The sequence below is a fragment of the Danio rerio genome, chromosome 14 (assembly GCF_052040795.2).
Source record: "Danio rerio strain M-AB ecotype USA chromosome 14, GRCz13ab, whole genome shotgun sequence".
Classification (NCBI taxonomy): domain Eukaryota; kingdom Metazoa; phylum Chordata; class Actinopteri; order Cypriniformes; family Danionidae; genus Danio; species Danio rerio.
This window is the reverse complement of record NC_141034.1, coordinates 28549982-28576736: the sequence shown is the minus strand read 5'-3', so window position 1 is coordinate 28576736 and position 26755 is coordinate 28549982. Positions and strand designations below refer to the sequence as shown.

The 26755-nt window shown below is 39.2% G+C and overlaps 3 long non-coding RNA genes across 9 annotated transcripts in view; 2 read left to right on the top strand and 1 right to left on the bottom strand.

Moving 5' to 3' along the window:
• LOC137490493 (uncharacterized) overlaps window positions 1-26755 on the top strand; it is a 75297-nt gene that overhangs the window by 14154 nt on the left and 34388 nt on the right. The window lies entirely within an intron of this gene.
• LOC137487522 (uncharacterized) lies at window positions 12906-15751 on the top strand. The gene is made up of 6 exons (XR_015507445.2): window positions 12906-13038; window positions 13850-13933; window positions 14054-14108; window positions 14208-14283; window positions 14358-14534; window positions 14868-15751. It is a non-coding gene; the product is annotated as an uncharacterized LOC137487522 (long non-coding RNA).
• LOC137487588 (uncharacterized) lies at window positions 18398-26383 on the bottom strand. The gene is made up of 3 exons (XR_015507454.2): window positions 26291-26383; window positions 19642-19689; window positions 18398-18785 (listed from the first exon to the last, which is right to left on the bottom strand). It is a non-coding gene; the product is annotated as an uncharacterized LOC137487588 (long non-coding RNA).

The following is a 26755-nucleotide window of genomic DNA, read 5'->3' as shown; positions in this document are numbered from 1 at the left end:
GTGAGTGAACATGCTGAATTATCTCATCAGTGAAGGCATTTTCTGGTAAAAGGGCCTGACGATGTGAGCTCTTGTACCATAGAAACTATTTACAGAGAAAAACAGTATCATAAGCCATGTTTCTTTTCGTTCTGCTTAATCAAGTACCCCAAAAAAGATATTTAAAATAAACAAAACAATTAGTGTAATTCGACTGCTTTCTTTAATAACTACATTGCACAATACTTGTACTTTTACTTTCAGTACTTAAGTAGTAAATTTTGAAATAAACTACTTGCAATACTTAAGTACAAAAAATGTTGAATACTTTTGTACTTCCACTTAAGTATGGTGCTTAAAGAGCACTTCTACTTCTACTCAAGTCAATTTTTGATAAAGCACTTGTACTTTTACTTAAGTATGGGTCTCTAGTACTTTATACATCTCTGGCGTACAGTAACTACAATAGTCAAATCCCTTGATGAGGATGCCATGATTAGCTGACTGCGCACCACAGTTGAATTGTGGAGTATTTGCAAAGTTTATTACAGTGAAAGTTCATCTTTTTATATTGTTTTTAAGGTCAGATACTTTGAGTGAGTTTAAACCATTCATGCACAAGTAGTTTTGTAGCATTAACAAAGATTACTTGTATTAAATTGATAATGTGATGACTAATTTGTTTACCCATATATTCAGAAAATTATGTTAAAATCTTTTTTTTTTTTGCTTTGCTGTCAGCTAATGAAGGGCTCAGTGAAGCAGCTTCAACTCAAGATTAACTTCAAAGGTGATTTATTTCACAAATTAAGGAAGAAATCATGTTTTAGAAATCAGTTCTATGCTGAGTCAATCGACATTGCATTATGAATAGACCTTATTCTTCTCAATACCTCAAGATGGTTTGAAGAACCATGTTTTACTATGGTCTTATTTGTAGCTTTTCCCTTTCAGCTACAAGATATGGCTTACATGGCATACTAGATGGCATATTTACATTACTGTGTTGGTTAAGTTTAGGGTTGTGGTAGGGGTAGAGGTTAATAAAATACAATTTAATGGGTAATTTAATAAATAACGTGAATAATACTTAATTACAGTCTTTATGTCAGTGTCCCACACATAGACTTTACTTGGGCCAGCCGCCTAGGTATTTTAATGGCTGCCCAAGTATATTTAGTGACATTTTTTGTTTACTTTTATGATCATTCTTTACATTTTTTTTTTTTTTTTTTTGAAATCTTCTCTTGTTCACCCATTTCGTTCTGCACGACACCTGTCAACATTCCCACAGACAGTCTCATGTGCTCTGTAGACCCACAGAGGCACATCGTAAAAAAGGGACTTAAAAATTTTGTCCGGCCAGGTTCTAAATCTTTGTTATATGTCCGGGATTCTGCTTTTGTTTTCGCTTTCTAAAACTTGGACATTGCAGTCCAAGGTCAGTTTTATCCAATATCATGCAGCCCTCTTTGCAGAAATCATTGTCATTCATCAAAAACCATATGTGAATGATTTTAACACCATGGAGATGATAAAGTCATGAAGTGTCACTTGACTCACGGTATACAGTGTCCAGCCATAAATACAGGAGTTCAGGTTCTTGATTATATATATCTTAAGTACACTGTGAAGATTCGCCTTATTTGCATCAATATCTCCACAGTTCACCACTCATGGATGCCAGCAGGTAATATTAGAGGATTTTATGACTTTTGAGCATAATTGGAATTGTAATGTTGCATGGTCTGTTTCCATCATACCGCTTCCTCTTCTCTGTCTCTTCTCATTCATCACACATTTGTTTTTCTTCCACCAATGACTGGCTTCAACCGCCTTATCTAACAGATTTTGCCTCGGATTTTAGTTGTGGACATGTTGTACTCTCTGAGTGTGAGAATGTGTGTTTTTTTAATGCATTTATTTTAGGAAAATGCTTGTGGCGGGAGGGGGCGCTTGAATTTTTCTAATGAGGGTTGGGTTCTTCAACACTTTGTGACCTTTTACTGATGTTTCCTTCTTTCCTGAGGCGTGGGGTGGTGTTTGTTAGTGTGTAGAGCTTGGCAACAGGTACGACCCTTCTTCAATGACACAATGCCCTTCTCCATGTTTGACCTCTTGCTCATCGCCCCTTTGCTGATTATATGTTACCCTCTTTCGTCTTCCTGATTGATCCTCTAATCTTTTCATCTGGACGCATGCCTTCCATCCAGCTGCTCTCACAGAGCGAGGAAAAAGAGCTCGTCACGGCTCATTGTTGGGAAATAAAAGACTTTTTTTTTCTCAGCTGAGAAGCAAAATTGCTCACACACTTCCTTTGTTATCACTTTCACTTAACTTTTTTAACTTCAGAACATCAGTGCATTGTGCATGTTGTTATATGGTTGAAAAATAATTAATTGTGAGCAACTTTTTAATGCATTTATATGCCGTTTCCATCCAATTTGGGTCGTTTAAGCCATTTTAAATATGCATGATGACTGATAATTAGGTCTGCATGGAATCTGTGCGTGCAAAAATCCGCAGATTTATAGCCCATCGATTCCTATATATTCACTTGTGTAAATGTATGTAATTTTATATTTATTCAGTTTTTAAGTAAATTTCAGTAATATTTTTGACTGATATGATAATGTTCATATATTTTGTTTACAATGTTAAATAATATTTTCTGTCTCGCTGTAGGTATATTAAATGAGAGACTTGCTTTGTTTACCAAATTAATGAATCTAATTATATTTGCATGGTATTATTATTAATAGGTACTTTTTTTAGTACATATATAAAGTTTTTAATAATGATCCTCCCAAAATCATTTCGCATAAATCCACAGATTTTTTACAAAATTCTCTGCAGAAATAGCAAAAAATCTCTGCAGACTCTGTCTGGCCCTACTGATAATGCATGATGATTAATTAATTAGGTTAAAACATTGGGAATAACACTGCTTGTTAATAATTGCTGGGTTGTTTCAACTTATATTTTCTTTCTTTCATTTTTTTTAACAACGCAACAGTTTATAGAAGCAATTTCAATTTCATTTGTTAAAATTGATCAACCACACTCTTAAAATAATGGTTCTTTATTGGCATTGAAGGTTCCTTCAAAATAAATCATCCATCCATCATCCACTAACACCATGGGAACGTTTTATTTCATGAAAGGGTCTTTATTGTTGAAAAAGTCCTTTGATTATTAAAATGTTCTGCACACTATGGCATCCCTGGGAAAACTCTGTTGTATTCTTTATTTTTAAAAGTGTAAAAGGGTTGTCATTAAAATCATTTAATATTTCATTTAATATCTATGTTTGACACAGCATTGGGTTGCAACAAGCCATGCATCTTTTGTGTACACTAGTAAGAATTAAAGCTAAAGGCCATTTTGGCAATAGAAAAAAAAAAAAAAAAAAAAAAAAAATATATATATATATATATATATATATATATATATATATATATATATATATATATATATATATATATATATATTGTGCATATTAAATGCAGTTGTCTAGTTATCTAAGTAACTCTTATAAAAATAAAAAATTATTTACTATTAAATACAATAATGTCCCTTGACAATAATGTCATTTGGTACTGTGGCATTTTTACATTGAAAAGACTTTATAATAATAATGGTCACACTTTACAATAAGGTTCATTAGTTAATGTTAAGTAATGCATTTACTAACATGAACAAACAATGAATAGTACATTTACTACTGTATTTGTTCATGCTTGTTAACGTTAGTTAATGAAAATACAGTAGTTCATTATTAGTTCATGTTAACTCATGGTGCATTAACTAGGTTAACAAGCATGGACTTGAATGTTAATAATGCATTAGTAAATGTTCAATTATGATTAATAAGTGCTGTACATGTGTTGTACAGCATTAGTTTATGTTAGTAAATGCATTAAGTAATGAACCTCATTGTAAAGTGTTACCATAATAATAATAATAAAAACAAAAACTAACCTTAACGTAATATAAAAAAGAATGTGTGATTGTACCAAACATTTGATCCTTTAAAATAAATCATCTTTGAACAAAAGCATTACTCAGTAGAGTTAGGACTAACATGAGCAATTGTTTTTTTTTTTTTTTTTTTTTTTTGTTTGTTTGTTTGTTTGTTTGTTTGTTTGTTTGTTTGTTTGTTTGTTTGATTGATTGTTTGTTATTAACTAGCATTTTCAAAGATAAATACTGAAGCAAAATACATGTAGGATCAGGCTATCTAAATGTTATGGTACATTTTACCAAATATTTACCTATCTTAGCTTATTGTAAAGTGTTGCCATTAAATGTATAACCCTACAGTCTATTTCAAAACGGTTTCGGTGATACTGTTGTTTTTTTGTCATTTGTTAAATATAAAGGAATGTCTTTACTGCTACAGTACATGTAGAATCAAGTTTGTATTCATTTTCTGCTATAGTTATGAATGAAGGTTTTAAATGTCTTTCCAGGTTTTAAACAAACTTACCAGATTGTGATCCAGTAAGCTTTTCAGACCTGCCATTCACTGAATGTTCTATGATTGACTTTCTATGTTAAGCGTTAACTTTATACAACCACAAAACAACTTGGCAGTTTGAACATCTGATACACAATTTGGGCTGTAAGTTCACGTGACCTCCGCAGGGCTCTGCTTGCTTTGATTTGTTGGCCTGCTCCCATTTTTTCTCTCAGGGACTTGGCAGACGATTTTAACACCCTAGCAAGTATGCCTGAGAAAATAAAAAGTGTATTATAAAGTATAGACTAACAAGAGGGTAATTTGTTCTCTGTGGCAGGTGAGCGTAAGTGATATTGTTTTACATGCATTTGTGGAATGACCATGATCCTATGGGCCTATGGATATAGTGGATAATAATATATAAATATAATGTCTGACATTTAATTTTACGATGTGACGACTGAGCTGTCAAATCGCATAGCAGGGTTAGCTTGTTTGTAGCTGAAACTAAAATAGTTATAAATCTCTTGTCTGAAGAGAAGTACAATGAAACCTCTAAAGGAAATCCAGCATATATATACTGACAAAGCAGGACTTGTCATTTTGCCCTGAGGTTCCCTGCAACCAGCGTTCCAAGGCGTTAGTGGAAAATTCCACCCAGTTTGTTTAAAGCACATTTTTGTTACCTGTCTGTGATGCAAAATGGAGATTGCTGTCCTTCATGTACTGTAAAAAGTTATTAGTTGACTATACTTAAATAAATTGAGCAAATCTGTTAACATGAAAATAAAAAGTAAATGTGTATGTGTATAATTTAAAAAAAGATAAGTCGGCATCAAATTAAAATGTACTTTTCTTATTTTTAGGTGTATATAGTGTTTTTATAATTTATGTATCTTGTCCACTTACTTTTTTATAGCATTTATTTGCACTCAAAATCTAACCAATGACCCCAACCTTCACTCAAAATGACTTTTCTTCACATCTGGTCACATGCGTTTCGTGCAGGCTGTCTATCAGCACTCAAAAAAACATATTTTGCTTCTTGTTCAAACTACTTTTTAAAATGAGTTGAAACAACACAATTCTTGAGATTGGGAAAACTTGATTGTGTTATGTTCAAACCACTTACATTTATTAAGTTAACTTATAGGTTGTAATCACATGAGGCACAGTTGCCTTGAACCTTGTTGAAGCGCGATTGTCCCCTCTCCCCCGACAGCCTGCACTTACACTGCTCCTTGCCTTCTGAACCTGAGCACGCTTATGTCATTGATGATGCGACTGTTTAGTTTCACAGAAGAGAAGTGCTCTCGCATAGCACAGTGGAATACTTTAGTTATATTGTTTTGTATTATTTTAGTCATTTGGAATACAGTGGCATGCGTATAATTTGCCAAAGAGATCCGCATCTTTTGACACTCATAAATTATTATAAGTCCTTGTACTGCAGGTATTAGGAGGTTTGCTGAAGGTGGCTGCTGATGTGCAGCGGGGGGTTTGTATCTTTAATAAACGTCATGTAATAAATGTCATGTTCATTGAAAAGTAAGAATGATTAATAAATCCATACGAAGCAGTCCCTTAAAAGTGACGTTGCATCTTCGGTTGTGAGCTTGTGCTTTGGCATGCTTTGCACTCACACCATAAGCATACAGTGTCAAAGCCCAACCAAACCACGCTCTGGCCAACCTCTTCCAACCGGGCCCGGCTATAACTAAACTGCTCCTGAGCCCGATTCGGTGCGCTGGGACAGCATGAATAAATTATGTGGAACCCTACTTTTTTTACAGTGGGAATAGTTTACTCCTTTTTGGCCTGATTTCATCCATTTGTAAAAAAAAAAAAAAAAACAGGCATGTCTTGGGAAATAAAGGTCTTTGATATGGGTCTTTAGCAGTTCAGTTAGGGTTGGATATCATTTGGATTTTTTGGTACCAGTGTCGAATCAATACTTATAAAAAGTACCCATTAAAGGAGTGACATGATCATTTTATAAAGTATAGCCCATCAATAAAGTAGCGATTATGTATGTTCAGGCATTTACTGTAGGTGCTAACAAAATTCCTGTTCGGGTTTGGTCTGTAAAAAGGCTGTGTTACACACAATCAATTTGTTTTGGGAAAACATGAAGAAATTAAGTTAACTTATTATTATTATTATTATTATTATTATTACAAAAATTGTAAGTGGATTGAACATAAAACAATTAGGTTGTTGCACTCAAAACATTTTTGAGTGGGTACATACCGGTTATATAGATACCGGTGTTATATTGGCATTGGGTTTCAGTACCCAACCCTAGTTACAAAGGGTTTACTCACTTTTTTTTCAACTAGAGAAACTAATTCTTTTTACAGTGTGATGTAAGTCTTAAAGGGATAGTACAGCCAAAATTAAATAAGTCACCATTTACTCACCTTCATGTCATGCAGAACCTCTGCAGACTCTTTTTTTTCATCTGTTGAATGAAAAGAAGGCATTTCAACTCATTTCAGCACAACCTAATGAAGTGTAAAGGATGACGTCGTGATTATCATTTTTAGGTGAGCCATCCTGTCATTTCTCTGCATGTTAACATGATTTCTGGCACGTCTCCTACATCCATTCACATCTGAATGATTTTTCTGCATGAATCATTTGACTGACGTTTGTTGGCATATGGGTGGAGTAGCTTTGAACGTGGGAGCTTTGTGTTGGTTGAAGGAATTTAATTATGTACATCAGTAGATTATTATTTTAAGGCTATGAAAAGGCCTAACTCTACATTTGGTTGAAAATGAATGACAACTAGTAACCACAAATCGTAATTGTAGATCATAGCATGTGTTACTCTATATGGCGCCAAACTGACTAAAGTCGCACCCGAACACATTGACATGCAAACATGTGCATGACCAAGCACTTTCTGCCATTTTGGGGTGGTACATCAACAACACATCTGCACCTGACATTATTTCTTTGGTTATCGGTCTAAAAAGTAGAAAGTCTTGAAAAATATTTTTTTAAAATTGAGAATAGGCTACTTTTAGGGTGAAAAAGTGGGAAAATGTCAAAATGTAATTAAAAAATTTGTATAAAATTGGTATTCAACATACTGATCTACACTTAGATAATATATATTAGATGTTTACCTTTATTACCACATTTAAATAAAACCACTAAATATCAAGTACAAAAAAAAGATGTGTTTTGTTAACATTAAGAAAGTTAGTCTTATTGTTTTTCATTAAAAATAAATAACCAATAATTGAAATAACCAGAAAGGCACTAAGCTGAAAAGAAAATGAATGAATGAATTAAATAACCAGGGAATGAATGTGTGTACACTCGATTCAAATGTTAATACTAAATATCCAATAAGCCACAGAATAGTGAGGGCGTATATATATTCAGTTTTTATTTTACTTTATAAGGCACTCTGTTGAACTAATTAAAATACTAATTAAAAGGAGAATAAACCCTGAAATGTTACTGTGGATTATTACAGGATTTTTCACTTTTATGACTGTATATTATGGTGTAATCAATGTCAGTGAAGTTTCTGTTCAGGTTCCTGGTCCGATAAGGGGTAAAAGATATCAACTATAAATGATTTTATAGTGCTAAATTTATCATATTTGACACAATTCTAAAAACCTCTTTTTATCTTTGACACCTAAAACAGTTACAATAGTTCACATGAAAAGTCATATCGTATTTTAGATTCAATATTAAAGAAAACATTTTTTTTGAGTGTGTATTTGATATCCTGCATATAAAGTCAGAATTATTAGCCCCCCTTTGAATTTTTTTTCTTTTTCAAATATTTCCCAAATTATGTTTAACAGAGCAAGGACATTTTCACAGCATATCTGATAATGTATTTTCTTCTACAGAAAGTCTTATTTGTTTTATTTTGGCTAGAATAAAAGCAGTTTTTAATTTTTTTGAAAACCATTTTAAGGACAAAATTAATAGCCCCTTTAAGGTATTTTTTTTTTCGATACTCTACAGAACAAACAATCATTATACAATAACTTGCCTAATTACCCTATCCTGCCTGGTTAGCCCAATTAACCTAATTAAGCCTTTAAATGGCACTTTAAGCTGTATAGAAGTGTCTTAAAAAATATCTAGTAAAATATTATGTACTGTCATCATGGCAAAGATCAAATAAATCTTTTATTTATTGGAAATTTATTTAGTTATTAGAAATGAGTTACTAAAACTATTATGTTTAGAAATGTGTTGAACAATTCTTCTCTCCGTTAAACAGAAATTGGGGAAAAAGTAAACGGGGTGGGGGGGTGGGGGGTCGGGGGGGTTAATAATTTAGGGGGGGCTAATAATTCTGACATCAACTGTATATTGAATATTTTTGTCATAATTATAGACCACCAAACTGTTTTTGTTTTCTTTAGCTTAGTTTTTCGGGATAGATCAGTCTGGTCTCCCTCTAGTTGTTTTATCCACTTTAATCTGAATCATTTCCAGACATGCTTCATATATAAGTAGCAGTGCCCTTACACATCTCTCATGCCAATAAATCTTCAGTAGGATTCCAAGCATTGATTAAAATCCCCACAATGATAGGCCTGAAAGAAATGAGTCCTGCTTTCACAACAGGTGTTGAAAGGAACGTGGTTATGTGTTTGTGTGCGTATCTGTGCACCAGAGCTGGATTTGGAGGGGCAGCATGATCCCACAATCCCTTCCAGGCATCGCCATCTGGCCCTGCCACTGAAACCCACTCCAGTGCATTTATCGAGCAAACACAAAGGCCCTAATAAACTCCATACTATAGGATAATTAGCCAAGCGAGAGCTCCAATGAAAGCAGATTAATGTTAAAGAACTTCTATTGGTTGTACAGACGCAGTGGGAGCAGGCTGGTTGTTAGGAGTTTGGCTGTGGTGGAGGCAGGAATTCAGCTGCACACATTCACTTGTCACTTCATTTCAATTACTGGTAGCACTTTATAATAATAACTGCTAGGGTTGGGTGATTAATCGACAAATAATCCAAATCGACATTCAGAACCTATTAATCAAACTTTCCAGGTCAATTTTTTCAATTACTTTTCCTAGCACGTGTGGAGTCACATGACCCCGCTCTGTTTACATTTTTGCTTTGAGTGCAGCGTTTGGTCTTGCTCAACCTTCATGCGTTTGCATATCCCTCGATGTACTTGATGCCGACACTGACCTTTTAAAAAATGTAACTACACGATGCGACGACGCATAACGCAAGCTCTGTGATTAGTCAGCTTGGTAGTGTTGACGAGTGTAGGCGGCGCGGAGAGGGCAAAAAAAATCATAATCGAGTTAAATTGTTCAATTAATTGAGATTTAGATTTTAGGCCAAATCGCCCAGCCCTAATAACTGCACACTTTAAATAACTAAGTATTAAGCATTCACATATAGTTAGTTCATCCTTTAAGTATTAACTCTACGTTAATAAAAATTTGTAAACAGTTTATAAATGCACATACAAATGCTACGAGAAAGTACAAGACTATTTATGCTGTAAATTAGGGTTCCTTCATTGAGAGAGTGGCCACCTCCATCAAATTTTGTACTTTCTCCACCTTTTGACTAAAAACAGACAGGCAGTCATGGCTACTAACAAACCCCAAGTGATGCTTAAGCACTGCTCATGTATTTAATTATGTTTAATGGTAGCCTTTTAAAGTAAGATAATACAAGATAAAATTACAAGAATAATGCAAAATGTGTTTAAAAAACTTCTGTGATCAGGATACCACCCTCCCTCATTTTAAACCAGGAACGAAACTTACAAAGCATAACAAGTCATCCAATTAGTCACAAAAAAAAACATCTTTTAATAAATATTTTATTAATATACAGAGTAGCCACACTGTAAAAAAATCCTGATTGCCGTAAATTTTTAAGCTTAATCAAATTAACCTGGAGTCCAATGGACTTATAATATAGTCACCTTACAATTATAAGGTTCTATCTAAATTTTTTTGTCCAATTGTACATTATGGGATGTTTTTTTTTTTTATAAGTTGTTTACATTTTAAGACTTTTTATTCAAAAAACAAATGTTAAACACATTCTGTACTGTTTGCTATGCAATGCAAAAGCTTTAAGATCAATATCTCAAAATCATTAAGAACGCAGACAGAACCTTATAATTCCAAGGTGACAATATGTTAAACTGACTTGTGCTTGTGCAACTTATAAAATTAAGTTAAAACATGATTAACTAACGGTTACATGTTCTCCCTGAGTTCTTCCTGCGTTTCCTCCGGGTGCTCCGGTTTCCCCCACAGTCCAAAGAACTTAACCAGCAAGTTTTTACGCAGCGGATGCCCTTCCAGCGCAACCCATCTCTGGGAAACATCCACACACACACTCATACACTACGGACAATTTAGCCAACCCAATTCGCCTGCAGCATGTCTTTGGACTGTGGGGGAAACCGGAGCACCCGGAGGAAACCCACGCGAAGGCAGGGAGAACATGCAAACTCCACACAGAAATGCCAACTGAGCCGAGGTTCGAACCAGCGACCTTCTTGCTGTGAGGCGACATCACTACCTACTGCGCCACTGCCCCACCCCACATTAATAAGTTACAATGACCTAAAACAAGGTCTAAAACAAGGTTTTAAAAGTGTACTATATGCCTTAAAAATTCGATGTTTAGTGTTTCTTAATCTTATTTTACCCATACTAAATGATTTTAAAACCCAACTAATCATCAACTAATCTTAAATAATCGGTTCATCAATAATACTTAATTTAGTAGTAAAAACTTAATCATAAATAAATGTATGAAAAGGCAATCCATAATACATTGTATGTGTCAAGAATACAGCATTTGTAGCTTGTAGTTATACACTGCTTATTAATGTCCATTAATATAGAGTTAATGCTTAACAATTTTGTACTAACTATGAGCTAATGCTTATTATTGATTCATACTGTGCAGTTATTATATAGTGTTACCAAATTGTTTTAAATTAGCATATTGGTCATGTTGTCTTTGATAGATGCCAGCCATGCTGTCTTATTCGCATATCTATGATGATTTCTATCAGAATCATTCTCGTTTGCCCTGTTAAACTCTTCATGACCGGAGTACAAAACCATCTTATTCCTTCTCAGTTCTTCTCTTTGACCTCTTTCTCCCAGCAGATGGCATTTATCAGGGTGTAAATGTATTAATGAGTTTTCCATGTCCTTTGCTTCAGGCTTTGGGGACTTGAAGCAAAGATTAGCTTTACCCTAAGACAACTGTGATTAATTTCTTGCTACTATTACTGACAAAATGTTGAAAGTTTCTGTTTGCGCCATTAGTCAGAAGTCAGACTGTGGTTGTCGTAATTACTCAGATTGATTCCTGATAAAAGTTTAAAGAAGAGGTGTGTACAATTTCATGTCACCCTGAAGTGGATCCAAACCTTTATGAGTTTCTTTATTCTGTTGAACTCTAAAGAAGATATTTTGAAGAAAGCTGGAAACTTGTAACCACTGACATTCAAAGGAAAAACAGATACAATTTCCAGCTTTCTTCAAAATATATTCGTTTGTGTTTGACAGAAAAAAGAAACTCAAAATGGTTAGTTACAAGTTAATGACTAACAAGTAAATGATGACAGACTTTTCAGTTTTAGGTGAACTGTCCCTTCACTCTCAGAAAAAAAGGTACAATGAGGGTACAACTTTGTTCCTAGAGGGAACAAAATATAAAATTGTACCTTTAAAGGTCCCATATTGGTATTTAGGGTACAATTTTGTACCCAAATGGGCTATAAAGGTACAAATGTCCAGATTTAGGTTTGAAAGGTACATTTTTGTACCTTTTATAGCACATTTGGATACAAAATTGTACCGTAAAGGACCAATTTGGCACCTTTAAAGGTACAATTATATATTTTGTTTCCCTATAGGAACAAAATTGTACCCTCAGCTCATGATAAGATCAAGACACTATATAACACTAATTTAAATGTATTAATACTTAACATTAATACTAAAATACATAATTTAAAAATATAATAAATAAATAAATTGATTGAATTAAATATTTTAATAATAAATAAAAAAAATGTCATGTATTTAAATTACATTTTTTCGCAAAAATGTTAATAATTTAATTTATAATTGAATGTAATTTTAATCATTAAAAACGTAAATACTGGTCTTTGCTTACTGTTTAAGACCCTATAGTTTATGGGATGTAGAATAAGAACTATGCAGAGTGACAGCATCTTCATACAGGTGGTGATGTTGCTCTCTCTTTAAGAATTTGGCTTGTTGAGACGTTATAGTAGTGTTTGTTACTGAGGCGGTCGGTAGAGTATGCTGGCTGTTTACACAGAACTTCGCACGCTCTTCAAAGGAAAGTCTATTTTGGAGTCCACACTTTTCAGGTAAGAATGTATTAAAGATATATTTTCAGTCTCATTTTTACATGTGAAGTCGTGTTCTGTTGATTTTGTCTGACTCTCGGGTCTCGGCTTTCCCCCGCTTTAAGTGCTCCGGGCTGGCCTGCAGGATGGAGTTTGCTAAGATGTCTGCAGCTTATTAAAGAAGTTAATACAATGTGATATCGAAGTCACCGAGGGACATAACGTTATAGACGGTGAGTACTAACGTTATATGCTGTTAGTTTTCTCGGTGTAAAAGTTCCCTTTATCGCCTACGTAACGTATTCGCGCCTTATATACGTTACGTTACTGCTTTATTAATAAGTGTTGCCACGGCGGAATATAATCGGAACCCAAATAGCAAAATACACTCGGGCCAGTTGCGGCAGCAGAAGCGAGCCGACGCTGCCGTATCCGTGCACCGAAATCGGGCCGTGAGTAATGTGCGGTGTGGCCCGGAGCTCGCGCGACTAAAGTCTTCATATACCTTGATATAAAACCTTTTGTTATTAATACTGGAAATTTGTAATTATCGATAATGTTTTATATTTTGAGGCCATTTTTCTAGCCACGGTTGACCGCTGAAATGTAATTTTAGAGGTTATATAAGTTACACCGCCATTTTGTGAAGAAAAATCACAATTTTGTCACCGACAAAGCGACTGATTATGTAAACGTGGCTAGTTACAAACGTGGCGTGTGTATGCTTGTACATATCTTCGTTTCAGTGTCTAAGTTACATTAATGTTGAGGAGTGTCCACAAACTCTCATGTTCAGAATTGTTGGTGCTTTACTATCGTTTAACGTTATACTTATGTTAATGTAGAATTATTAACATACCACGTTTTATAAATCGACGTTTTAAGTTATACTTTGTTCTTTAATGTAATAATTTGTCTCATCTGTTCTGAAACTGGTACCTTGAGCTATTTTACCTATTTTATTAATATCTCAAAATAAGTAAATAGTTATTGCTTTATCTTATTGCTTTCCAGAAGTTTTTGAAGTTTCCAATTGTCTTTTAGGACAAGATTGAACAACAGAATGCAGCCTAACAGCATCAGATCAATGAAGGCATGTCATATGAAAGCATGGCTCAGTTACAAGATGTAAGTATGTCTCATTATCTATACCATGGTTTTAATGGCTTACATACTATTTTAAATGTGTAGGTTTTTACTTACAAACAACAATAAATGTACACCCACATGTTTAAAATTATTTTCTAGGTTTTCATCGAAAGATGAGAGATCAACTGAAGAATGCTATGGATCTGACTCTAAGGTACTCTTTCTAAACTTTCTCCACTTGATTAAAATTATTAAATTCTAGCTTTGTATGGATTCCTTCATATTTGTTTGTATGCCACATCTTATGTTCCAGGAATTGATTTTACAGCAGCACTTCTCATGTTGCCAGCCTTGTTAAGCGAGACACTTCAACATTTCGTTGTGCTCAGGTGTGTAAGTTGTTTTCTGTTTAGTATATGCTGTGATAAATGCATTTTATAATGCTTGATATTCTTTATATTAGGATGACGCAGTGGGTAGTGCTGTCACCTTACGGCAAGAAGGTCGCTGGTTCGAGCCTCAGCTGGGTCAGTTGGCATTTGTGTGAGGAGTTTGCATATCCTTCCAGTGTTCGTGAAGGTTTCCTCCAAGTGCTCCGGTTTCCCCACAAGTCCAAAGACATGCGCTATAGCTGAATTAGGTAAGCTTATTTGTCTGTAGTGTATAAATGTGTGTGTGAATAAGTGTGTCTGGATGTTTCGTAATACTGGGTTGCAGCTAGAAGGGCATATGCTGCATAAAACATGCTGGATAAGTTGGTGGTTCATTCCACTGTGGCGACCCCAGATTAATAAAGGGACTAAGCCGAAAAGAAATTGAATGAATGAATGAAATTTATATTAGTCTTTTAATCTGTGATAATTTTTTTTAAATCAGTGAATATTAATTATTTTCCTTTCTATGCATGTTGATTTTCTCTTCATCAGTGATAGAGTGACTGATATTAATGTAATTATTGCTTTGTCATTTACAGTGAACCATCTTCACCACATCCAACAGTTCAAGTACAGGAGGAGGCCACCGACTGGACAACTGTGTTAACAAGACGAGTCACGGCAGTCTTCAGAGTTGATGGGATTGGGATTGGCCGGGCTAATGATGTGGACGAATATACATTTTTGACATATCCATCTTATTAGAAAAACACCTTGATGTTTCTGCAGTGGAATGTTTTGAATGAACGGTGGACGGTGACAAGCCTTGATCTACTCCAGTTACCAGAGTGATCAACCTTGTTTTTTGTTTCTCCACATGCTCTTGGGATAATCACAATCATCAAGTGAATCCAGCACACTGCTATCATTTATGCATAAAGCAAATTTTTAAATAACTTGTGGTCCTGATGACTATCAAAGAACATTTTCCAGATATGAGTGCTTTACATGTCATGTTTATCAAAAGCATAAACACATATTGTGTTATAACAAATTACAACTCCACTTGAGGAGTAATCTACTGATGTTGAGGAAGAGGCTACTGATGTATGGTTTTCTGCACTGTTGAAGCAATTTATAGAGAAACATTGCCTTCATTCTGAAATTCAGAGAAAATGTTGATGACAAATTATTTATTATGACCGAGTATTCTGACTAAAGACAAATACTTTGGACTTTATAAATACAGTACTTGATGTACTTGATGTAGCCTGTGTAATGTGTTTATAAATCTTAAACAGTATTCTTGTGGTCTTTAAGTGTAGATTATTTAGTTTTTATTCTTATCTAAATTGTTCTTTTTACTGTTTTACATGTCTGCTTTATACTTGCTGTGTAATTCTATTTCTTAACACATTCAGTTGTGAGTTGTAATGAAATATTTCTACATTAATAAATAAAAATGGACATCTGTGAACCAAAATATTTTATTTATTTATTTGTGCATGCAGTCACCAAAAGATCAAAATGCCTGGGTCAGTACCCTGAAAATACTATACAATATAAAAAGGTACATTTTTGTACCTTCAGTGTCTAGGGTACAAAATTGTCCCTTAAAGGGTACAAATGTAGAAGGTACAATTTTGTACCTTTAAATAGAGGTACAAATTTGTACCCTTAAGGGTACCACCCCAGTGACGGGCCATTTGTACCCTAAAAGGTACAATTTTGTACCTTTTTTTCTGAGAGTGTTTAAACACACCTGAAAGTGTGTCATTTTTTAGTTTATCTTCCACCAAAAATGTGAACAATGAGCTTCACCCACAACTTTAAAAGCTGTCCATTCAAATCTGTCAGTCTGTTTGATTGAACAGCTTGACCAATTGTTATAGTAGACAGGCTGAGCCAGAGGGTGTTGAAGCAGTTTATGATGAGGGCTGAAAAAAAGAAAAGAAATTTAAAGTCAGGTACAAACAAGTACTTGCCAAAATTCAAAATCTTGGTAAAATAGTCAGAGAGAAGCAAAAAATGTAAAACAAGGAAAAATATTGTTAATGCAAGACGATTTTTTGAATATTTGGGTTTTAATCTAAAGTCTAAGTGAAAAGTTGTTTGAAAATATGTTTTTGTTGTTGTTGTTGTTGTTGTTGTTGTTGATGTTATTCATCTAGATCAGAAGTTCTCAATCTCGGTCCTGGAGATGCGGAGTCCCAGAGATTTTAGCTCCAACCCCAATCAGACACACCTGGGCTAGCTAATCAAGCTTTTACTAGGCTTTCTAAAAAAATTATTGCAGGTGTGTTAAGGCAAGTTGGAGCTTAAATCTGAGAACCCCTGATCTAGATGATATTCATATATTCATTCATTTTCTTTTCGGCTTAGTCCCTTTATTAAATCTGGGGTCGCCACAGCAGAATGAACCACCAACTCATGTAGCATATGTTTAACGCAGCAGATGCCCTTTCAGCTGCAACCCATCACTAAGAAACATCCATACACACTCATTCCCACACACTACGGACAATTTTAGCGTACCCAATTCACCTGTACCACATGTTTTTGGATTTCTGGGGGAAACCGCAGCACCTGGTAGAAACCCTGAAACCCTGTTTACATTCTGAAAATGTACCCCTACTGTATATACATTTCTAAAGAGTGCCAAATACATCCCAGGAGGTACTGTATGTTGTTTTTTTTGTTTGTTTGTTTTTGCAGTTTTTGCTTTTGTGAATTCACCAGAGGCTGCTGTGTATGCTTTTCAATTTTATCGTTTCATGGTAATTGGTATTACAGCATTCTGTAGCATTCAAAGTGTTTTAAATGCTAATATATAGTATAATACACTTTGTTATAGTACACTGTATAAACAGGTTGTTACTGTAATTACACAGAGTAATTAATGTGATTATAACGGTTATCAATGTATGCAGGTTATTATTGGTTATTATGTATTTTTAAACATACAATAATTGGTGTGATTATAAAAATTACTGTAATTAAACACATTAATTAATGTGATTATACAGAATAATTTTGTCATTTTGGATGAAATCTCTAAATAATCCATCAAATTTTTCACTTTTAATATACTTTTAAAACAGAAACAAACATCTTTTAAAGAATGATAATATTAGAAACTATGATATAATGTAACAAATATTTTTAGCATATGTTGGTTAAACTCCAAAGCAATTGGCTTGAAAAAATACAAAACTGTTGAGGATCAAATAGCAGTTTATTAAGAGAATGATCTTGCAATTAAAGGTTGAAACAGGAACAAGCAAGTGCATACAGAATATCCCAAGCGCAAAGGCAGCAAACAAAGTAACAAAGCAAAGGGTTAAACACGATAAAGGAAAACATGTCATAATGCTCACTAAACAGTTTAACGAGACTCAGCAATGTGTCTGTGTGTGCTAAGTTTATAGTCCTTGAAATCAGTCCATAGCGATCTTCTGACTTTTTGTATTCAGTGAGAATCAGGAATCGGTGTGTGGGAGGTGCATGCTGGTAGTTTGTTAAAGTATCATGTGTGTAGTTCTCCAGCTATCTGCAGCTGCTAGATCGCTGGTTATCGTAGCATAGCAACATAGTTAGGCACTGATTAATTTTTTTAAGAATAACAGAAACCCTTTTTAGAGGGGGAATAACAGGTATTTAGACCCACACTGTAAAAAATGTTACTTAGATCTAACTTATAAAAAGTGAGGCAAGTGGTTGCATAGGACGTTTTAGGTTGATTTAACTTCCAGCCTTTTTTAAGTATTTTAAACACTAAAACATTGCTTAAAACAAATGCAATAAAATTAAGTTGAGCCAAATAATATTTCTAAAATTACTCAAATCAGATAAACTTACTTTTTTTGTTAAACTTAACTTACTTATACATTGCTATATGTTGACTGTACTCATTTTAATTAAGTATTATGAACTTAATGATCTAAATAAAATTAACCATGCATATGTCATTTAAAACTAATTTAATTGACTTCTGGCTGTAACCTCAGAAAATAAATCGGCGTTTCTATATTGTAAGCACAATATACACTAGTAAACACAGATAAACAGACTTTCCTGTCAATAACAATTAAATAAGAATGGGAAGATGGATTAAAGACCATAACATGTATTCAATATCAATCAATGTTCCTTTTAATAGTGACTACAAAATAGGCCATTAATGTGGCTACACGTACACAATACATAAATAAAAACATTAATAATACCAGATCCTATTGAGAAATCATCCAAGGCAACTCAGTGAGGAGATTTGCATATTTTGATGAAGATTTTGGATGCATAACGTCCAGTCCCACAAAGAGTCTCTAATACATCTTAAATGTATACAGTTTTGATGGATACTTGAAGTCGAGGACATCGGTAAGTCCAAACAGGAGCCATCATGCATTTGACAGGTTTGGCAAACCTCTGACAGTCCTATGATAATCCAAACTGTGTTGGGCTGATGGCAAATTTTTCCCGTGGGCAGCCGCATGCACCTCTGATTCCTCACAACTCTATTGGTAGAGACAAAAAGAAACAGGAGTTCAGGTGGTTGCTACCAAACAACATTAAATAGCTAAATACTAAATAGAAAATAACTACAAGTGAAGTTACAAAAGTCCAGTGAGAATGATGCATGGATGAAACACCTTAGTTTATCAGTTAAAAATTACCTTAGTTAAAATTACCTAACTTTTATTTAAAAAATAAAAAAAGGTTATAGAGGTTGTGTAATTACATTATTCCAGGTGTTTTTAGTTATCAAATTTTAAAGAAAACTGTGATTTTACTCAGTGTAACAGTGCATGTCATTGTGGTTTCCTGTCAATCACAGAATTGTTAAAATTTAGGTATTACATTTTTTTTGTTTATTTTGGCAACTTATAAAGCATAAGAATGTGTATTTAATTTAGATATTAAAACTGTTTGAAAACGGCTATAAGAAAATTATAGAATACAAATTCTATAATTTAATTGTCATCTTCATTTTGCACCAAACTTTGCACGTCATAATACAAATTTTATTAAATAAATAAATAAATACATTGCCATTTTACACATTACATTAAGGTTTACATTAAATTTTTGCTAAAGCTACATTTAATTGACTTTTTCTTCAAATTTAATGTCACTGGCAAATGACAGTTCAGTGATTCAGTGTTATCAGTTAGCTTTATTGAAAGACTGACAGATAATAAGAAACTGCATTAGGATATTTTTATACTGTTTTTACTGTTGCACACATAAAAAAAATCTTCAGATATCAAATGTAAGTTAATTCTATGGAGCCCGCTATTGTTTGCAATTTTACCAATGTTTTACTTACCTGCAAATAATTATAGCTGTAATTGTATCTAATGTTTTTCTTACCTGGATGTGAAGTTTGAAGATCCACAGGTAACAAAATCACTTTGGTATCTAAAGACCAAGAACGTTCGAGGTTACTAAAGTAACCCTTCGTTCCCCGAGGAGGGGAACGGAAGCACTATAAGTGGATTTGATTTGTAAAATCCACGCATAGGGAGGTTCGGTTCAGAAGCTACTCGTCTGAAAGAGTATTGAACGGGCCAATTAAGAATGAATTGGCAGCGCAAGCCTGCGCAGGTGAGCGGCATAAGCAATCAACTGAGTATATAAGCTCACCTGGCGCCAGCAGACGCTATCCTTTTTAAGCTGAAGAGACTTTCAACAGCTAAGGGACAGTCATTATGGCGACGGAGTATAGTGCTTCCGTTCCCCTCCTCGGGGAACGAAGGGTTACTTTAGTAACCTTGAACGTTCCCCTTCGGGGGGAACTTCAGCACTATAAGTGGATTTGATTTGTAAAATCCACGCATTGGGAGCCCATTGAAAGCGCCATAATGACTGCACCTTACCAACACCCCCGATGAGGAGATAGTCAAGCAAGCGTGACGCACCCGCATCATGGGGGGCGCGGTCCTCCAACGTGTCCCTGGCCCTAATTTATCCTACTTCAACAGAAGTTTTACGGATTTAGATATATTTTTTGGGAAGTCGTGAGCATCTAGATAATTCTAGGAAATACGACAGTACGTTGGGAAGCGTGCAATCCCGATAGGGAGGACGCTGCGGAGGCCATCCGTTACCCGAGGGGGGATAGATGGCAGAATTTACATATGGACTAGCCCTAAAAAGGGGGAGTACGCATAGCAAAAGAGTGGTTAGCGGGGAGGGAAGACACGGGTCCGCCCAGGGGGGGGACTTAACCGTGGCGGAATAAGCATATGGGATCGCCTAGTGGGGATCACGCATAGCAGGCACCTTTACCCAAAACGCGGGCTGACCAGCGGGCAGACCTACAACGTAGTGGGCCAGCAAGTGACTCCTCCGCTGAGTCAGTGCTGGGGGCCACGGAGGAATCTGCAGGGCTCACCTGACGGGGAACTTTACTGACAGATAAAAAGGCGCACGTATCTCCGTGTTAGGGAAAATGGCGCAGCAAGCGTGTTTCAACACCCTACCGAATTGTTTCCTCAATCACCAAGGGTTACCTAATACCCTTGAGGAAACCGGCTCCACTCGCAGATTGTAAAACCTTGCAAATGTGTTGGGTGTCACCCAGCCCGCAGCTCTACAGAAGTCTGTTAGAGGGGCGCCGCGTGCGCGCGCTCGAGAGGATGCGAAACTCTGAGTGGAGTGCGCACGCGCTCTCGGGGGACGCGGCTCATCTCGGCTCTGATAGTGAAAGAAAGGCATCCACAATCTAGTGGGAACTTATTTCGGTACGGCACTTCCCTGCTGCCGACCGTTATAACAGACGAAGAGCTGCTCAGATGATCTAAACTCTGAGTGCGGTCCGGATAATACGCAAAACGCGAACTGGACAATAAAGAAGGGCTGGGTCTGCCTCCTCCGAGGGCAGCGCTTGCAGGCTCACTACCTCGTATTAAAACGGAGTGGTAGGAACCTTGGGCACATATCGCGGGCGGGGTCTCAGGACGTGAGAGAAGCCAGCCCAATTACAGGCACGAGTCACTGACCGAAAAATGCCTCCGGGTCCCCGACCCTCTAATCGATATCAACGCGACCAGCAGAGCTGTCTTCAGGGACAGAAAGATACTAAGTCGAGGATCGAAGGGATCTGACGCGGCTTGTGTAGCGAGGGCGAGATCCTAAGAGGGCATGAGAGGGGGCGGGATGGATTAATTCGCTTAGCGCCCCTGAGGAACCGGATGATGAGGTTATGCGTTCCCACGGTGCTGCCAGCCACCGCGTTATGAGAGCGGAGATGGCAGCCACGTAACCTTGAGTGTGGAGGGCGACAGCCTGCTCTCCAGCTTCTCTCGGCGTAAAGAAAGCACAACGCTGATCTGGCAAATTACGGGGGTCTTCTCAGCGAGAGACACACCATTCAGTGAATAGACTCCACGTCAGGGCATAGGCGCGCTCGGGGAGGGGGCTCTAGCCCGAGTGACGGTATTAGCCACCGCAATCGGAGGTTACCTAAGTCTTCCTCGCGTCTACAATCTCTTCAAAGATCGGCGAGGGTGCCAGGTGGTGCCCTGTCCCTGAGAGAGTAGGTGCTCTCTCGAAGGGACTGCCAGGGGAGGGCTATCGCGAGGGAGAGCTCTGACATCCAGGTCCGGTTGAGCCAGAGGGGCGCAACCAGCAACCTGTTCCTCGTCCTCTTCCTGACCTTGCACAGTAACTGCGCGAGCAGGCTCACTGGGGGAAACGCGTATTTGCGCGTGCACCGAGGCCAGCTGTAAGCCAGTGCATCCGTGCCGAGAGCACTCGGTCAGGGAAAGAACAACTAGCAATGAGCGATCTCGGGGGAAGCAACAGATCGATCTGGGCTTCCCCGAATCGCGCCCATATCAGCTGAACAGACTCGGGGTGGAGTCTCCATTCTCCAGGACGCAAGGCTGCCGTGAGAGCGCATCGGCTGCACGGTTGAGCTTGCCTTAATATGAATGGTGTGCAGCGATTTCAGCCGCGGATGACTCCAGAGGAGCAGACGGCGGGCGAGCTGAGACATGCGGCGAGAGCGCATACCCCCTATACGGCTGATATACGCCACCGCCGCCGTACTGTCCGTCCTGACCAGCACGTGTTGCCGCTCCAGCACCGGAAAAAAACGGTGGAGAGCGAGGAACACTGCCAACAGCTCCAGGCGATATGCCAATGCAACTGGGTACCTTTCCACAGGTCCGCAGCCGCATGCCCGCAACGCACAGCCCCCCAGCCCGTGTTGGAAGTGTCTGCTGAAACGACAACAAGACTGGACGCCTGTTCTAGAGACACCCAGGTCTGTAGGAACGAGGGGTCGCTCCAAAGGCTGAGGGCGCGGCGACACAGCGCAGTAACAGAGACTCGGTGTGCGCGCGCGTGCCATGCGCGTCTGGGGACTCGATCGTGAAGCCAGTGCTGAAGTGGTCTCATATAGAATAATCCGAGCGGCATGAAGCGGCTGCGGATGCCATATGCCCCAGGAGCCTCTGAAATAGTTTCAGTGGGACCACTATTTTACTGTCGAGCTCTCTCAGACAGTACAGCATCAGCTGAGCGCGCTCTCCGGAGAGGCGCGCTGCCATGGTGACCGAGTCCAGCTCCAGCCCGAGAGAAGAGATCCTCTGCACGGGGGCGAGTTTGCTCTTTTCTCGGTTGACCTGAAACCCCCACAGGTGGAAGTGCCAGAGCACTTTGTCTCTGTGCATAATCAACTGCTCTGAGAGAGGGCAAAAATCAGCCAGTCGTAAAGAAATTGAGTATGCAGATGCCCGCGAGCCGAAGGGGCGCTGAGGCACCCTCCGCGGGCTTGGTGAGGACCCGCGGAGACAGAGAGAGCCCGAAGGGGAGGGCTTTGTATTGCCAAGCTCGACCTTCAAACGCAAACCGCAGAACTGTCGGTGGCGAGGAAGAGTGGAGACATGGAAATACGCGTCCATCAGGTCTAATGCTGCAGACCAACCCAGAGGACGAACGCACCGGAGGATGCGCTTCTGCGTGAGCATTCTGAACGGCAGCTTGTGCAGGCAGCGGTTCAAAACGCGCAGATCTAGGATTGGCCGTGACCCACCGCTCTTTTGGGCACGATGAAGCGTGGGCTGTAAAACCCGCTCTCCATCTCGGCTGGAGGGAGCGGCTCGATTGCATCCTTCGCCAGGAGGACAGCAATCTCCTCTCGCAAGACAGGGGCGGACAGGGGGCTGACCCTGGTGAATACACACCCGTGACTTGGGGGGCCGTTTCGCGAACTGAATCGCATAGCCGAGTCTGATTGTGCGTATGAGCCACCGCGAAGAGCTGGCCCGCGCTAACCAGGCAGGCAGAGCTCTCGCTAATGGACTCATCGCTACAATCGCTGACGTACCAGCAGTGGGGCAGCGCGGAGTGGGTGTGCTGATCCGGGAAGCTCGCGGGTCCCACGGAAAAGCTGGAGGTGAGATATTTGCTCTCACTCCAAACCCGAGCTCCGGAGGGGAGGCTCGAGGGGTGGGAGAAAGGAGACCGTCCTCCCAGCGCTCGTGAGCCACTGGCGAAACGCACCGAATCTGCAAGCTAGAAAGCATAGCGTCCCAGACTGGCAGATTTCGGGCTGTCACATCTGGGGAAGTGAAAAGTGCCCTTTCATAATGTTTTCATGGCAGTAAAAAGTGCCGTTGGAAATGGGGCCCCGCCCTCCAGCGGGGAAAGAGCAAGTTCCCTCTTCTCCAGATGGCCTGTCCCAGGGGCGCTTCGCGGTCCGTTGCCGGACTTAGCGGCGTTCTGGGCAGGGGGGCTGCCTGCTTCCGAGGTGCCCGACGCGCTCGCTTCGCCTGAGGCGTGTGCGGGGGCGGAGCAGCTCTCGTAGGCGGGCGCCTTCGGCGAGGAGCAGGTATGAATGGCACGGCGGGCGGAGCGGGCTACGGACCGCCGATAAGACATCACCCACCAACTGCTCTCTCACCGCCTTGAATTCCTGGGTGAATTCACAGACAGTGTCGCCGAACCTGGACTTTGTCGACTTTGCGCATATCAGCCAGGGGTGGCGCTCCTGGACCACTAATGTGGACATCGTCCTTCCCAACGCACACGCAGCGGACTCAGTAGTCCGAAGAGCTAAGTCGGCGGCGGTGCGAAGCTCGTAAGCCTGGGTTGGACCCACCCTCGTGCAGCTCGGCCAGCGCCTGCGCTTGGTAGCGCTAGTAGGTGGCTATCGCATGCAAGGCTGAAGCAGCCTGGCCCGCAGCTATGTAAGCTCTAGCTCCGAGGGAGGTAGATAACTTACAGGCTTTGGATGGGAGACGAGGCGGATCCCGCCAAGAAGAGGCGCCGCGCGGATTTACCGCCATCGCGCACTCAACCTGAGGAATCGCCACATACCCCCTGGCTGTTTCACCGTCAAGAGTGGTTAGGGTGGAGGAACACGCAGCACGAGCAGAAAAAAGTGCTTTACAAGACCGCGTGAGCCTACTGTGCACCTCCGGGAAGAAGGGAACGCCCCTCTAGTCGGTCCGGCCGCGGAGCTGGGGGATAAACCATCTCCAACCCACGGCCGAAGCAGCCCGGGAAAGCACGGCTAACATGTCCGTTTCAGGATCCGTAGTGACAGCGCTCACCAGCCCGAAGGGGGCGAGCGGGTCTGGATCATCATCGGACAATGAAAGCCCACCCTCCGATGCCGCGGTGGACATCTGGTCTCCGGTGTCATCGGGCGTAAGGGCTACCATCTGTTAGATGGATCGCTTCCCCCGCCCGAAGCTTGGATGGAGCGCTTAGAGGAGCGGGAGGTCCGCGGGCCCGTGGGCGACGGATTATCTCTCGCTGAAACCCTCAGATCTGCCCGAGTGCCCGCTGCAGAGCAGGGGACAACTGGGGTGGTTCACCCTTTTGCAAAGGCTAACCGCGATCTTGCGCAACAGTCATGGCATCGCAATGACGACATGAACTGCCCGCGAGCAGCGCATTAACATGCTGGACCCCCAGACATGTAACGCAGTCATCCGAGGACAGGAAACCACCGCATCCAGAAACGCACAGTCGGAGCGCCGTCCTGATAAGGACGTGCTGCACGACTGTGTTGCTCTTTCTGTGAAGTTTGCAACTTTATACGCACCGCTCTGGAGGACCGGACCCAAAGAACGCCAGGCAAGGGAGAAACCCAGCTCGACCGTCTGCCACTGCGTGTACACACTCTGGACCGGGAGAATGCTCTCGTTCGCTCAGAATCGCTGGTCACAGCAGGAGGAACCCTCATCGACTCGATCAGAAAGTCTCTGAAGCGAAAAGGATAGCGTCTGCTGGCGCCAGGTGAGCTTATATACTCAGTTGATTGCTTATGCCGCTCACCTGCGCAGGCTTGCGCTGCCAATTCATTCTTAATTGGCCCGTTCAATACTCTTTCAGACGAGTAGCTTCTGAACCGAACCTCCCTATGCGTGGATTTTACAAATCAAATCCACTTATAGTGCTGAAGTTCCCCCCGAAGGGGAACATGCATTTTAGAATGAGGTGCATACAATTTAAATGGTTCTGTAAACATCAGTAGTAAATGTAATTTAAGTTAAAATAAATTGTAAATCTGTAATTTATTCACTATGCAGCATTAAAAAACTTATGGACTAAATCTCTAAAACACAAACTTTAAGTTATACTTTCTCTTACGTTAAACACAAACTACTTAACTGTTGCATACGTTTCTGAATTTAATATCCATCCTTAATGTGCTGCTTTAACTTAGGTGAGCTAACTTTAGCTAAGTTAGCGCTAACAAACTGAACCCCCACAGCCCGACCGCCCACCAGTGACCTTGTTAATCGGTTCTGCAACGTTAGTTTTACCTACTAAGTGTTTTAAAACTACTTTCACTATTTTTCTCAATAATATCACTTTTAATCGTTAGTATAAACTAGCGTTGGTTAGCGTTAGCCAACTTAGCTTTCCATGTGAGAGCAGTCTAACTGTTAACATACCTGAGGCTACAGTACAATTTACAAAGCTAAAACCTCACCTGCCTAGCGAAGACAGCAGTTTTGCATGACTTTACAATTATCATTCGGCTAAATTTGCAACTTACCGTGTTAATCAGATCCGCTGCTGGGAGCAGTTAATGTCGACCATTGCAGAAGCTGCGTCTGCCTGCTAAATCCCGGGCAATGAAAAAGGAGTCACGCCAAACTATTAAAATCACGTTTTATGAACACCTGCCCACATCGACAGCTGCTCTAATAAAGTGTCTGTGTCAACTCACTTTTATAACATTTATTCTACACAATAACCACGTACAAAAATCTACTCAAAGAAATTGCATTAGTTTTATTTAAAATATACAGTTATATAAAAACTGATATATTTTAAGTAAAGAGGAAGCAAATTTTATTTTTTTGGTATAAAACAAATAAAATTAACTAGATTGCAATTATTTAAAGTAGATAGAACCAACTTTGTGAGTGTAGCACTTTTTACAGTGCATGTATACACTATGCATTACAAAAACTAAACTCATAATTAAATAAAACATTAAAACAAGGGTGTCAAACTC